Raw genomic sequence first — 15,292 nt, forward strand, 5'->3', positions numbered from 1 at the left:
AGTCTAGAAAACAACCATATTGATCAGCTTATTGGTTTGCAAGCATTCTTCTAGCAAGTAGCATTGTAACAGCTACTGTTTTGGAAGAAAAAAGTAAAAATTATAAATTAAACTTTTAATTATTATTAATTGGAATAAAAAATTTAATATTAAAATTAGCTAAGACAACAGTTCATCACTAAGAGTCAACTTTAAAACACAACAAAACACAACATAAAGGAAGAGTAGGGAAAAGAATCATAGAATCCCAGGTTGGAAGGGACCTCAAGGATCATCTGGTTAACCAAGATATTACAAAGCAGGCTTTCTTGGTTTGTGAGTAGCAAGTCCAGCAGTACCTCATTCCTGGTTGGCACATCCAACATTTGTATGAGGAAGCAGGCCTCTACGCATTCCAGGAACTTGATGGATGGCACATGAGCTGCTGTATTGTTCTTCCAAGAAATGTCTGGGTAGTTGAAGTCACCCATAAGAACCATGTCCTGTTGACCTGAAGCTTGATTAAGTGACCCAAATATTGCTTCATTGGCTTTATCACCTTGGATTGGAGGTCGGTAGCAGATGCCTACTGTAAGATCCCCCTGGGAGACGACCCCTCTGATCTTGACCCAGAGGCATTCAGTAGGGCTTCCACAATCACCGTAGTTGAATTCTACACATTCAAGGTTCTCCTTAACATAGAGCATGACTCCTCCTCCTCTTATTCCCTGTCTTTACAAAACAGCCTATAGCCACCCATCATGATCCTCCAGTCATGCAAGTTCTGTCACTATGTTTCAGTTAATTCAATGATATCGTAACTTTCCAACTAGGCACAGAGCTCCAGTTCCTCCTGTTTGTTCCCAGCCTGTGTGCACTGGTACGCATATACTTGAGGTTCCTTTCTTGTATTACCTAATCAGCTTGAAACCCTTATGATTTTACTTCGGTTCCCATGATATATATTTACAAAAAAAAAATAAATCTTCAAACTACCCATGATAAATTGCAGAGAGAAAATAACAAGCCAGAGAGGTATTATAATCTCTCCATAGAAGATGCACAAGATTCAAAGGAATAAATCATATATGGCAGACGATTGACTTTTGTATGTTAATATATATGAATTTTGTAAAGTAAATGTCAGTGTGATAGCTGGCTGTACACACAGATGTAAATAACAGAACATTAGTGAGAGCAATTGTCATGATTTGGTATGTGATGAATTTAACTCCTTTAACTCCTTAACAACCTTCCGGTAAAAACAAATACTGAGCAATTATATGAAGGCTTCTCTTGCAAGTCATACTTCTTTTCCTACTTTTGTTTACCCATGCGTGATTTTTTATTTCATTAATAGCCATCATCCTTGTACTTGAAGAACATCTACATAAAACACAAAGTGATACTGAAGTCTCTATTGGCTTCCCAGCAGCCTCTGCATTTTCCCCTGGCACTGCCCTCAGTTGCAGTTCCCCTTAAATCACGTAACACGTGCCACAGTGAGATACTTGACCTTTTTTTGCTTTAAAGTGCGGAGTTCTACAGAAAAAGAATAAACTGCTCTTACTACAAAGCATGTTTCAAGAGCAGGTGCAAGCAGACCTGAACCTCTTTGTGGATTCAAACTGCCCAGATCGTTACAGTACTTGGCCAGTGTAATCCATTTTGCTGAGACTGGAAATTATTTTAGCTAATTTACTGTGAAGTAGCTTTCCGTCTGTGAAAGTAAAAATTGATATGGATATAACAATTTCAGTTCTTAAGCATCAACAACTATACACATTTCTCGGAAGAGATTATGCATCTATTCTGTGACGCATCATGAACTAGAAAAAAAAAAGTCTGAGATTTTTCATGAGCATGTACAGTGAAGTCTTTTTAACCCAAATATGGGTTTTGAGGTCTGTACATTTATATGTCTCTGTGTGTTTCTTTTTTTCCTGTTATTCTCTAGGAAAGGGTATCAGAAAGGACCAGTAAATTTCCTTGCTTTCTTTAAAAACTGTAACTGGATTAATTTCTTTTCTTTATGGGCAGCTATCTCTGAAAATTATAAACCTGTCAAATCTTGACTATTTCTGAAAATATAATTTTAATAGATAGTTCTTATTTCCTTCCATCATTTACTCTGCTTTTGCAAAGCTGCTGCTCAGTTCAGTTCAGCTTATGGGGAGTCTGCTTGACCCTCCAAGAAAGGGTCTTTGACACTACCTACAATTAACATGGGTTTATCTAATTACTAGAGAATATGGCATCATTGCACAATAATCCCTGACAAATTGATCATTATCAATAGTTAACGACTACTTGTTAACTAATTGCCCTGGGTCAAAAGGGTGCCTGGGGAGAAAAACACTTTGGAAGGAAAAGTAATAGCTATTAACAGCCATAAGGTTTGGTTTGGGAGGTGCTATTGCTATTATAAATCCCCCAGACTACTACTACTAATGATTCTTGAAGAAGAAAGGCACTGTGTGGCTGGGCAGAAGTGGCTTTCCGAGTTACGAATGAACTGTGTTGAAAACAATTATCTGCCGTTAAGAACGCACATGCTTCACCAATTAGAATGAAGAATGCAGCCCATTACATTTATAGTATTAAGTATATGTGATAGCTTTCCTAAGACTCTAGGAAAAACAATCACATTATACACACTACAGAGTTGTGAGAAAGAACAAGACTTAAGCAAAATCTGCAAAGCATAGCTGATTAAGATACTGACTTAAAAATCTTTTGTGAGCTTCAAATAAAGCCCATTTTGATGCTCTGTATAGCCAGTACTCCATGCATGGATTTCAGTTTACCATCACTGACAACTCTTTCAGGGATGCCATCAGGCTACGTGCACTCTATTAACATCACTTGCTTCTAGTGGAAAAATAACAGAAGCACTTAACATGCTGATCACAAGCACTGAACAGGAAGCAGTAAGTGGATTGTAGGACAAAAGCTTGAATTCCAAACTTCAGCTGGCATATTCAGGTTTAGTGCAACTCACCCCACCAAGTCTGGTGCCTACGGGAACTTCACATCCAGAGAGCAGATGCTCAGACCTCTGAGGTTCCTGAGAATCCCCTGATGCATATGAATTGTAGCCTGATTATCAAATATAAGACTGCACTTAAAACACATTTTTTTCCTTTAAGTGGATACATCTGCTTTCACCACATCTAATCATTACCGATACACTTCTTGCCGCCATTCACTGCCTCATTATTCTTAAACAGACACTACAACTTTCAGTTTGCCCACCCATAGTTTCTCTATTCCTTTCAAATGAAAGAGCAATTTTGAAGAATGCCAGAACTACTGATCTGCCTTTCTTTTGTGGGTTTTCAAATGTTCAAACACCCCTGCTTCAAAAAGTACAAAGTTTGGTGGTTTGATTGTTCTGTACTACACTGCAAAAAGACAGCAACTTGAAGAAAGAACTAGCATATAAGAAAGGAAGAAAAGGCGATGGAATTTGCTTGTGTGGAAGGAGTATAAAGACTACCAAGGAAAGGGATGAAAAGCATAGAAATATCAAGATGGGCAAGAAAAGACAGCAAGAGTTATATTAGAGACGAACAATACAATCGAGAGAGAGCTTTCAGAGAGTAATAAATATATTTTACAATACAGGATCTTATATAAAATACAGGATAATGTATGTATTTAGAGAGGATTTTATACATATTTAAAAAAATCTACACAAGTTGGTGCTGCAACAAAAAGGAGGTTGGAGGTGTCTGGGTCATCATTGCTGTTGCCCAGGGTCATTATTGCTGTTGAGATCTTCATTATTCCATGGAAGGGAAAGTGCCAACAGCGTATCTGTATTGCTCTCAAGGCAGATAGTCACCAGAATGACAGTGTATATATAGATACCTGCAGGGAAATTAAGGGAAAGCTACTTAAAATAATTCTGTAGATTTGAAAAGAGCTTCCAAGTCCTTATACCCACTATCAGGTCTAAGTGGGTTTATATGGTTAAAGTCTTACTGTTTACCCTTTTAGTCAGCACCACGTGAAAAGGGTCACAATAACTGATTACTAGGTATAGTCTATTCCAGAAGTGGATCTTTTGTTTTCCTCAGAGATTCACTCTTGCCCCACAAAGGGGCAAGACTGAGGAAAGAGAGGGGTGCTGTCAAAATATTCGGTTCTTCAACTGCAGAGAGGACACTGAAATCTCATCCCAGGTGGAAGGGGGTGAGGGAGGAGGAGAAGTCACCAGCTGCAGAACGCTCATGGCCAAAGGGCAGAACATCTCATGTTCAAACTATCAGATCAAGAACTCTCTACAGATTTTAATATCAAGAGATGCAGAACTGTGCCATACGGTATCCAGGATAGCTCTGGTTCCAAACCAAGATGGGTCAAGGAGGACAACACAAAAAACCTGACGTTTGGCCCTTTGGGTCATTATTGGTCTTCTGATCAAATACTTGGCTTCTGTTGAGATTTACATGGGAAGATTCTCTCCCACTATGTCTAGTATATATCTGAATGATCCAAAACACAAATCATTAGTAATTACTCACTAAAATACCATGTTTCATTCAGAAGTATGCAGAGATGATGAGAAACACTATCAGAGAGGCACTTTTTGCCCTCTGGAAAAGTAGCAGAGGGAGAAGGAGGAAAAAAAAAAAACATCCCAGCCAAGTGAATTGTTAGTGTCTCACTGTGCAGATGTGGCAAATCCCTAGTGCACACACTGTCTATAAGGAACCTCATTAAACCTGAAGTGAATGTAAGAGAACTACTTGCCTAAAGCAGATGGAGAACACAGCTGGGCATTTACAGTCAACCTTATTTCTTCAATCTCTTAGCCATCATCTAGGGGAACAGTGTTGAGACCTTATCTGGAAATGAGTTGAGAACCAGGGCAATAAGTTAAATTAAGCAAATAATTTGAATAATTTCTTTAATCTTTCACACCCAAAACATAACTACACAATGCAAACTCCTACTTTTGGTGTCATTTACCGATTTTGCAGATGATTCCGAGATATATAATCTTGTCAATTCATCAACATAAAAATTTATCAAGAATCCTGGAGATCCTGAATGAATGGCAAGTTTTTAGATTATCAACTTTCTCAGTTGCTAGATGTAATTAAATTTAGAACACTTAAAGCAAAAAATAATTAAAAAAAAAATCTCCTGAGCCTCACACTGTCCTTTCATGTCAATGTCAACTTAGCATGCAATACATCATCAAAGCAACATTACGTTGGTGATACAGAATTTCTGAGAGATGTCCTGTGTCTTAAATAGGAAGTTGAAAGCAACAGGGTAGAACAGAGGAGCACAACAATGTCTTCGCATTCCTAAAGACTGAGAAAATAAGCCTCTATTTTTTATGTTTTTAAGGGGGGAGGAAAAAAGACATGATAATGTTTTCTCCTAAAGACCTGCTAAACCAAAAGTAGATAAAAGTGCTAAAGTTAATCGCAGAGCTCTGTGGTACATAATTCACCTTTGTTATATAATTCACATTCATGAAATGTGAAACTCCTACTTATTTAGAAAAAAAACAACAAAGACACTTCACTCTTTTTCTTTACTCAAAGAATTTTCCCAGTTTTCCTTTAGTTGTCTCTGAAATAAAGGTCTTATATATCGCAAAGGACTCTTCTGGCCTTATTTGGGAAGGACTTGGAATAGGTGGAAGCCGTATCTTATAGTGTCAGTGCTTGTTCGATCGTGAAAGATTGGAGCATCTAGATTAGAAATTACCTGAAAAAAAAAAAAAAGCATGGAGATCTTCTAACATGACGCAATTTATAAGAGATCATATATATCTATGATATATATTGATATATACAGATATATATACAGATATATATTGATATTAATAATAGTGGTAAGACATTGGCAAAGTTATTCACATTGGGAAAGAACTCAGAATTTTCAGTCTAATGCTAGAAATCTTATCTCTTGGACACTGCAGTCTTACCCAGTAATCTGTATATCCATCCCCTAGCTTCCATCAGAAATTAAAGATACAATTTTTGAAAGATAATCAGTACTTGTCATCTAGCCTTAAAGTGACAAAACAGTCTAAAACATCTCAATTCCATTTGTAGTGGCTGTCCAAATACTCTAGGCTTGTGGTAAATGTTGCTAACTATTTATTCCTGGTTTTAATCTGCTCAATTTATCTGTCATACAGAAACTGAGATGGGAAGCTTTGCAGGTCTTGGAAAGGAAGATACAACTGTTTAGATGGGACCTGGTTGGTTCGATTCATGTTTCACATATTCTATATCAGAGCTGTTAACATATGCATCCCCTGAAATAAACCGCTTTTTCAACAGTGATTTACATATGTGAATTCTATCAACACAAACACTATCATGAAAATATATGAGCTTTTGCCTTCCTCTTTCTGTTCGTTGAGCTCTGGCCAAAATGACACATTGTCATTTGTATCTATTTAGTCCATTCCTGTAGCTAGCCGTATGCTTCTGCATATCAAACAAGCGAATCAGAAGCGATACTTTGACAACAGTAATATTTTATATCCAAGAATCCTGCTTACCAGAGTATTTTAAAGGCATCACATGTTCATCAAAACAGTGCCAAAAGAACAGTAAGTACCTGCTGAGGCAGAAGGGGAAGTGCCATGTCAAATATTTAAGCATCTGCCCATTATGTTCAATTTCTGTTGAAGTATAATTGCCTGGAAATTTTGAAAGAAAAGACAACTCATATACCTGGTGCTAGAGAGGAAAAGATATAAACTGCAGAACCATTCCCCTGTACTTGCATTGGTTCTTGCTTTCCCCAGATTGCACCCCTGAATCCTCTCGTATCAGGCCTTTGTTTCCAACTATCAAAAGTTCTACTGGGATACTTCCTGCAAGTGATTCAAACAAGTAACAAGTAACTGATGTGTTTGGTCAACAGTGTTACAAATGCCTTTGCTGTGTAACCATGTAATTTATTGTATTTGTGCCTGTTTTCTAAGTCAAGCTTGCTTTTAAAATTTTGTTGCCCAGTTGCCTCTATCTTGAGATGTATAATTGACACTGTAAGCACTTGGGGGGGGAGGGGGGGGGAAGAGCATATGACCATCCCAGAGTGAAAAACCTTCCAATGAAAGCACTCCTGGAGATGTAAAATACCTCTTAAAATGCAATGGATTTAAAACCCTGTGAATTCTGTTGAAAATATACCATATTCAAACCTCACCACAAAAACTATTCCTTCATGCAGAGCAGGTGATGTTTCAAGGCTCCAAAATTGCAAATTGAATGTTAATATTAGAATTTAATTCTGTTAGCTCCAGGAGGTGATGGGAACATTGGGTGGAAGAGAAAGAAGGAGGTGTTTCTTCTAATGTTAAGTGCATGACAGAGAATTATGACGTGCAGGAGCAGAAAAAGTTAATCCAGAGCTCAGTCACCAAGAAGGCATACAATGTGACTAAAAGAAGTTTAAGAGTAACTAATGACAAGCAATCAGGAATTAAGATGTAATAGGAAGAAATTAAAAGCTTTCTTTCTCATCTCAGTGACAGCTCTGCATTTGATACCCAGCCAGCAAAGAAGATTGATCAGGACAGAGCATATTATGGCAAAACAACTGCAATATTACCAAGGTGAACCTCAAGTTTCGATTAGTACTTAGACTGAGTATGTGGGATTATCAAGATGAGAAGCCCCATTCATGCTCAGTCTTCTCCTGCAGCACCACCATGTAGTTCACTGCCCGGCCAGAGACACGCACCTCCAGGCTACCTGCCTCTCCTTCTCTGCCAATTTACTCAAGTGCTCAAAATGAGCACAAGCCCTGACTGCAGCATTCTGGCATTCTGTTTTCTAGGAAAATCTGGATGCCAGTGTGAATCTAGTTTCAAGGAAACCTGTCAAAAAGGAAAATTTCAGTTCCCACCCTGAAACATATGCCCCTCTGCTAAACTTTGTAATGCTTCCGGATTCCACTTTTACTGAACACAATTACTGTACACAAACCACTATTTCATTATTTATGAACTCAGAGAACGAAGAGAATAATAAAAGTCACCTAAATTTCACCTCATTACTTTACTTTAACATGCTTATAAATGAGAAGAGTTTAAGAGTTTGAGAGGGGGCAGAAAGAACATTCAAACAAGCAGTAACTGAGAATCAATCTTCTTAACAGCAGATACCCTTCTAAGAACCTTTCTGATTACCTGCTACTAGAACCTATATGGGTCTGGAGTATTATCATCTGTGCATCTCCATCTGTTTCACTAGAAGACAGCATGGTTTGACTTAAAACTCTCCAAAGAAACACAAAGAAAGTAGCTCAGGATAGCACCAGGTCACATACTTACAGGCAAAGGAACCAAACTTGGACAGAAGTCACAGAGTACATATATTGACAAGCGTCAACTCACATCACGATCTTGAGTCATGAGCTCAGTTCCTTGGAGAGAAGGGTTCCTGCCCTGCGTGATGGCTTGGTGGGCTTCAGGCTACCAGTAGTTGCTCAGTGTGCAGTACTTGTTCAGGGTGAAATTAAAATTATGATGATTTCATCATGGTTTTCAGACTTGAAACTACCCAAGCCTATGCTGACTGACAGGCACGCCATAACTGGACTACTTTCTTATCTCTGCCTAATTTCAGAAGCTAAAAACGGCACGTATTTCTTTACTGGCACATGCCTTACTAATTTACCAAGATTTTATACAATAAAAAGTATCAATTTATGGTGCATATCCCTTAATCAACATTACTTTGTGCTGAAAAATGCTCTATGGTATTTATTACTTAACATAAGAATATAATAATATTATATCATAATAATTATGATATTAAAGTTTAAAACCTTCAATATTTTCTTCAGGCTTCAGTATCCAATGACAATATTATCTCAATCCTTTGTTTTTTTTCAGACACAAACATTTCCTCAGTAACAGGCAAAGGAGATAGCATTTACAATTTCAAATTGTATCAATTGTACTATTAAAGAATCAATACAGGATAAACATAACTGGTACGTACATAGAGTATCTTGGTATAAGGGTCAGTGAGTCTTATTTAAGAAATCTCAAACATGTAAATTCTGTCTGTCAAAAATTCCAAATGTTGGTTTCGCCAAGAAAAAAGCAAACACCTCCCATCATCACATCAGTGCTGTGACTGCTAATGACCTTCCCATTCACAATTTATTAAAAAAACATTGTCTAGGTAAGAGCTATAATAACAAAGTTGAGATGCTGCAAAGCCATGCAAAAGCAAGATCACGTAAGGAAAGTGTTTTCAGTTAGTGATACACAAAATGTAAGTGACTTAGTACACTGATGCCCATTTCTATAATATTGCTTACACAACTGTTCTGCTACATGGATTTTACTGTTTTCCTTTCCAGTATCTTCACACCCTTAATGTTATTTCTCAATATATATTCACTGCTAAAAATGCTTAATTTGGCTTTCTTCCCTACCGTGTCTGATGTTATGTATGACCTTGAATTGAATGCCATTGTAGCAAGCTGTCTCTCACCATGGGAGTTCCCTTTTTTATAGTGCTTGAGCACAGTATCTTTGATTTGGTAAAGCAGCACTTGAACAGCTTATGCAGCACTCAGTAATTTTCTGCAGCCACAGAGGTTTATAGTTTGTCCAAGCTTCAGCTGGAACAGCAGTATTTTACAGACACCTAATATCCTTTTAAGAGAGCACTTTTCAAAGTGCTTCACAACCCCTCAAAAGGTGACTAAGAAGGATACAGGTATTGCTCCAGCTACCTATAGTGGCAGGACCAGCAGTGCATAGTGAAAAGAATATATTCAGTTGGAATTACAGTCTCAAAGTTAAAAAATAAATAAATAAATGAAAAGGTTGGGTTTTTTTCCTACAGAGCTCCATACACTATGCTTGGACAACTCACTAGCAACAATACCAATACTCATGGGTCCAACATGAGTCTCCATTTTCCTCACCTAAATACAGCAGAGTATGACAAAATCCTAGCAGAAGGTGGTCTGACTAGCTGCCTTCCATAACTCAGTGGAAATACATACTACCCAAAATCTCTTTCCAGTGAAATTTCCATCTCAGTGGAATTACCAAATTAAAATAAAAATAATTAATGAAACAGTCCAGAATTTTGCTGAACTGTGCTGTACCTTTTATCTGAATATACTAATCAAATTAAGATGAAGTCTGCTTTGTGATGAAATATGAAATCATGCTTCTTGTATCAAAAACAGTTAACAGGATAACACGATATGAAGTATAACCACAGTTACACGTAACTGAAATGACTGAGAAAATAGTTACAAAAAATGTTTTCTTTTTTGTTTTCTGCTATGCAGTGATTATAATTCAGAAATAGATAAACCAGACCAAAAAAAAAAAAAAAAAAGCAAGCAGTGGCTGCCTAGGTCTGTGTGCAGTCATCTCACTTGCATTTACATTACCACACTGGGCAATCTATCAGCTGTCTGTGCTCTCAGACACCAAGTATCAAACGCAACAGGGGCAACACAACCATGTCAGACAACTGTCTCTCTGCAGCAATTGCCATTTCCATTAGTTATCTGTGGGCTGCACTTCCTATTTAGCATGTTACAGGCAAGTACAGTGCCTGCTTAAGGGTTAAGCTTTACATCGTTCAATTAGGTCTTATTAATTTTGTAAACTCCATTATTAGTTGAAAAGCACTGTTCCTCAACCAGTCTTGCAATAGCTGTCAGTGACCACCAAAGCCACAAGCTTATCCTCACACCCCTGAAGCCAGTCAACAAGGGTACCCAGTACAGAATTTGTGCAATGCTAGTTATACTTGGTGTATACTCCTTTTCAGTATTTGACTGACAGATGGGAAACAGCAGAGGGAGATCTGTAGCAATGCAACATTTATCTCTACTTCCCGAAAGTATTCAGAGGGAGCTAAAATTACCAACTTTCTGATACTTTGTATACTCTAGAAATCTCTGGGTGATGCTGCAGTGTGTATTCACCAGAAAGGAAAAAAAAATAAAAGGCCAAACTACAAAGGATTTTTCTTTAAACATTAAAAACTATACTGAGGATGAAGAAGTTTCTCAAAAAATGAAGAGAACTTTCTTGAAAGTTTTCCATGTATTTATGACATTTTATTTTTAAATAAGCATTTCAAGGGATATATGAGCGACTTAGATGAGATACTTTAAAACAGTCCTGGCCTCCAGAATGTGGGACACTTACAATGTAAAATGAATTATACATCATAGAATGTACAGTAGACAAATTAATTTGCACAGGTTATCTACCTTCCAGCAGCTCCACAGATTTTCACGGCCTGTGCAACACTTGAAAGGTTTGCTACAGCCCACCTTCTCCCTCATCTCCCTTCTCTGCATTATGCCAGATTATTCTGTTATATAGGTCAAATTTTCATGCAGAAAAGACCCATATCTTTCTGTGATATACGAGGCCATAGATGTTAACTTTTTAAAGCTGTACCAACCCCATGACAATTATTTTAATTTCATGGAGAAGTCTTTAAATAGATCAGCTTAGTAAATGACTATGAGACACTTTCATATTTTAAAAAAACCCAAAAAAAACCAAAAAACCAATCTTTCCACAGTGAGCTAGGACTACTAACACTGATTTTCAGGAAGCATCTGAAATCTGAGAACAATTTCCTTCTGTAGTCAAGCATGCCTATTTTTCAGTATTTGAGAAGTGCACACATGAATTTGCACATGCACTGTGTTCACTAGTGACATCAACCTGTCCTTAGGGAGACTGAGTAATAATAAGCTACTGAATAATAATACCTACAAATTAATAATTTTGCAAGTGAGACTTTAAAAAGTGTTAGCAATTTCTGTAGTGCGCCCCCAGATTACATGGACACAGTTTAAGAAAAAATGAGTTTCAGAGGCTATAATTAAAACTGATGGTTTGGGTGAGAAAACAGAGGACAAAAAAAAAAAAATGAAGCCTCGAAAATTATTAACCCTTTTACCCCCCTAACAAATCAATAAACATTTGTTAATCTAACTGCAAAATTGGTCTTACACAACTGTGAAAATTACTTTGAAAATTTCTGACCTTGAGTCCGAGACATTAGTTTTTCCCAATTTGCTTCCAATTCTGAATATTCTCTTATTTGTATTAGATTTAGTGGTGAATATAGATCTTATTGTTTCATATAACTTTTAAAAACTGCTTAATTTCAGATTTATTTAATTTAAGGCTTACATACATTTATATGCTGCCTGATGTTTCCTCACTAGGTAAGCTGTGAACTCTCAACTGTTAAGTTGGAAGTTCTACCGAAACGAATATTTCAGGAGGAAAATATTAAATCTATTATGTATACTGGAAAAATACTGTCCAGTCATCAGTTTTTCAAGAAACATAAAATATACAGATGGTCTGCTTCCTCCCACTTTGTGCATTTCGAGACACTGGATGCTTTTCACTTAATTGACAATCTGCTAACATGCTTTAGCATTCAGACTGAATCCAAAAAGTGATGTCCAGATGCAGAAATGTTTCAGCTGCAGGACTTCAAGGATTATAATTTTATGGAGACAGAATGTTGGTGAGATTCATTCAATAATACCCCCCAAAACACATGAATTAACACTCTGGGGTGGACCAGGTACCCATTTATCCTTCCTCTAGGTGGAGTCGACAGTGTCTAGCTTGGGAAGGGTATAAGAACAGGGCAACCATACAGCAAATGACTCCTACAGCAATGAGCAGCTCAAGCGTCTAAGATAGAACTGATCTCCTTGAGGGAATCATAAAAGTGGTGATCTTGAGCTCCATTTCAAAATAAACAATACTACTAATTTTACCTCAGAAACCCAGCACTTCTCTTATTCAGCAGTGCATTCATTTATCTTATAGGCTTTTACATTCCCTTTAAGTTAAATGCAGGAAACTATTGCCAAATGTAGTTTGTCATGCAGCTTTATAATGGTCAAGGAGCTACTAACACCGACTAGAAAGAAAATGTTGAAGAAATGCATTTTCCAGAACCTTACATTCTTGCTCTGTAATAATTACTGTTTATACTATACGTACTGGGTTTTTTTGGTTTGGTTGGTTGGCTTTTTATTAAATAGGTAAGAATACAATAATAGTCCCCCAAAACATATAATACCTCTTGGAGATAAAACTCTGTTTATTAAAAAAGGAAGAATTAAAGTTAAAGGGGTATCACTTTGTGGGATCTTAGATATTCAGCTTCAAGATTGTTGCATTAAGCTCTGATTATAAGATAAGCATGTGATGGGTACGTGTCAATGCAGTGGAAGTCCTATGAGCTTTTGGTTGTGCTAAGCTACCTCAGTTTTATTTGAGACATTCCAAATACATCGATAGGTATGATATTGCCCAGGATAAACTGATGTAGACTACATTGTTATCACGCGCGGCACTTTGATCATGTAAGGAAACATCAGAATTTAGAAGGGGTGGGAGAGGATGACTGTGAAATTAACAATGCTGCTTTACCTGTTACACATTAAAGCCACAACAATTTTATTAAGTTTGAGCCATTAAAATAATTAGTTTCCTGTTCATGATGTTATTAAATTTGGACAGACATTGAGAAGATAACAGAATCATTAATGAACACAGATAACCTAAAGACAACATGGTACAGTAAGTAATTAAAACTACAAAATTTAATACCTGAAACTTCTAGGCATATAGGGAAATAGAAATTATGATGGCGGTAAGCAATAAAAAAAAATGTCAAGTTGTTAGGGAATGAGAGTTTAAATAAAAACACTTCCTGGTTTGTTCAGCCACAACTATGTTCTTTTGCTTGTATTCTTTGTAATTTAGCTGCATGACAACTTCATTCAACCTTCAGTAGCAAACACAGGTATTGATTATCTCTGAACATCCTAATGACTGGAGACTGGGACACAAACGATAAAAGTAGAGTTTCTGGTTGCAAGTGAAATTATAGTTTGCCCTACAAGATTGCACAATAAATCAGAGAACAAATCAGCCAACATAGGGCTCTGGGGTCACTGAAGTGATGTTGACACATTACAATAATGAGAACTTGAAACACCTCATGCCCTATTGATTTTTAAGCTGAATCATTGCCACTGCAGGAGATTACAAGACTCTGTACTGGAATCATGACCCACATGGGAGATGCTGATGAAAAATACAAACAACTGCACCAAAATAGTTCTTTACCTGTATCTATTATAACCTCATACCCTTCCCTCACCCCCTCAAGGTCTCAAACTGCAATTCAATAAACATTTAAGTGCTTAACTATCTCACTTAAAACAACTTTCCCTTTCTGTTTTCTTCTTTATCTGCATTAAGTTGATACATAATGTAGACTTGAAGCAACACTTAAAAACATCTCACAGAAACTGCATAATAGATAAATCAGCCTACAAGAAATGCTTTTTAACGTTCGAAGTAGCTTTCATGTTTCACTCACTAGCAAATTATTCTATGACATAAAAAAAAAAAAAATCCAGTAATCACCAACTTATTTTCTACACACAATAGAGAATACAATATGTAAATGCCAAAAGTCCTGGCACAAGCTAAAGAAAAAAAGCTCCTCTTTTTCTTCCACTTGACAGCACTGAGAACCAATAAGCTGTTAGAGAGGTGACCAGTGACACAAGATGATTACAGTCCTGTCATGACAAAAAGAGCAGTTATAATTTGCACTGCAGTGAATTACTTTAGGAACACATCATTTTGCTTAAGGGGAGAAAATAATACCTCTATTATCACTACCAGCCAGGAGATCTCATGCTATGCCATAAAGGTGCAAGTAAAGAGAGAAACTATTAATTAGTGCCTCCGCAGTAAATAAACTTTGAAATTTTATTTTATTCTTGGCAATAAGTACTTTTGAAGTACTACAATGGTATTCTTAATAAAGCATAATTGTCAACTATCAAGACAGAAGAAAGAAAGGGCTAACTTAGAGTAAGTGAAAGGATAACTCTGCGAAGAACTAGGTAACCTATGGCAAACAGAAGAAACTTTTACCTCTCAACGCACTTACCAGTGAAAGGGATTAGAAGTTAGTTAAATATATCCTAAGGATTAGCTCCTGTTAGGCTCCTCAGAGATACGTTTTTAATCAGTAGCTCTGCGCTTGGCATTTATTCCTTTAGGGAGGGGAGGAAATTTTCAAATTATTTCTCTTCTTCCATCCGAAATTCAGTGCCATCAGCAAGACTCCAACAAAAGAGGGGACAGAAGGACAATGAATCACAATTTACGTTACAGACTCAGCCTTAGAAGTTCCTCACAATTTTTAAGGTGCTTATCCTCAAACCACCTCTCTGGGATACAGGCATGATTCATAACCTTACTTACAATGGG

At 37.0% G+C, this 15,292-nt stretch overlaps 1 protein-coding gene and 1 long non-coding RNA gene across 25 annotated transcripts in view; both read right to left on the reverse strand.

Moving 5' to 3' along the window:
• The window catches only part of RBFOX1 (RNA binding fox-1 homolog 1), a 919,785-nt gene that overhangs the window by 669,108 nt on the left and 235,385 nt on the right, over window positions 1-15,292 (reverse strand). The window lies entirely within an intron of this gene.
• On the reverse strand, window positions 4,763-6,745 carry LOC141950592 (uncharacterized). The gene is made up of 3 exons (XR_012631095.1): window positions 6,690-6,745; window positions 6,515-6,576; window positions 4,763-4,832 (listed from the first exon to the last, which is right to left on the reverse strand). It is a non-coding gene; the product is annotated as an uncharacterized LOC141950592 (long non-coding RNA).

The sequence above is a fragment of the Strix uralensis genome, chromosome 16, assembly GCF_047716275.1.
Source record: "Strix uralensis isolate ZFMK-TIS-50842 chromosome 16, bStrUra1, whole genome shotgun sequence".
Taxonomy (NCBI): domain Eukaryota; kingdom Metazoa; phylum Chordata; class Aves; order Strigiformes; family Strigidae; genus Strix; species Strix uralensis.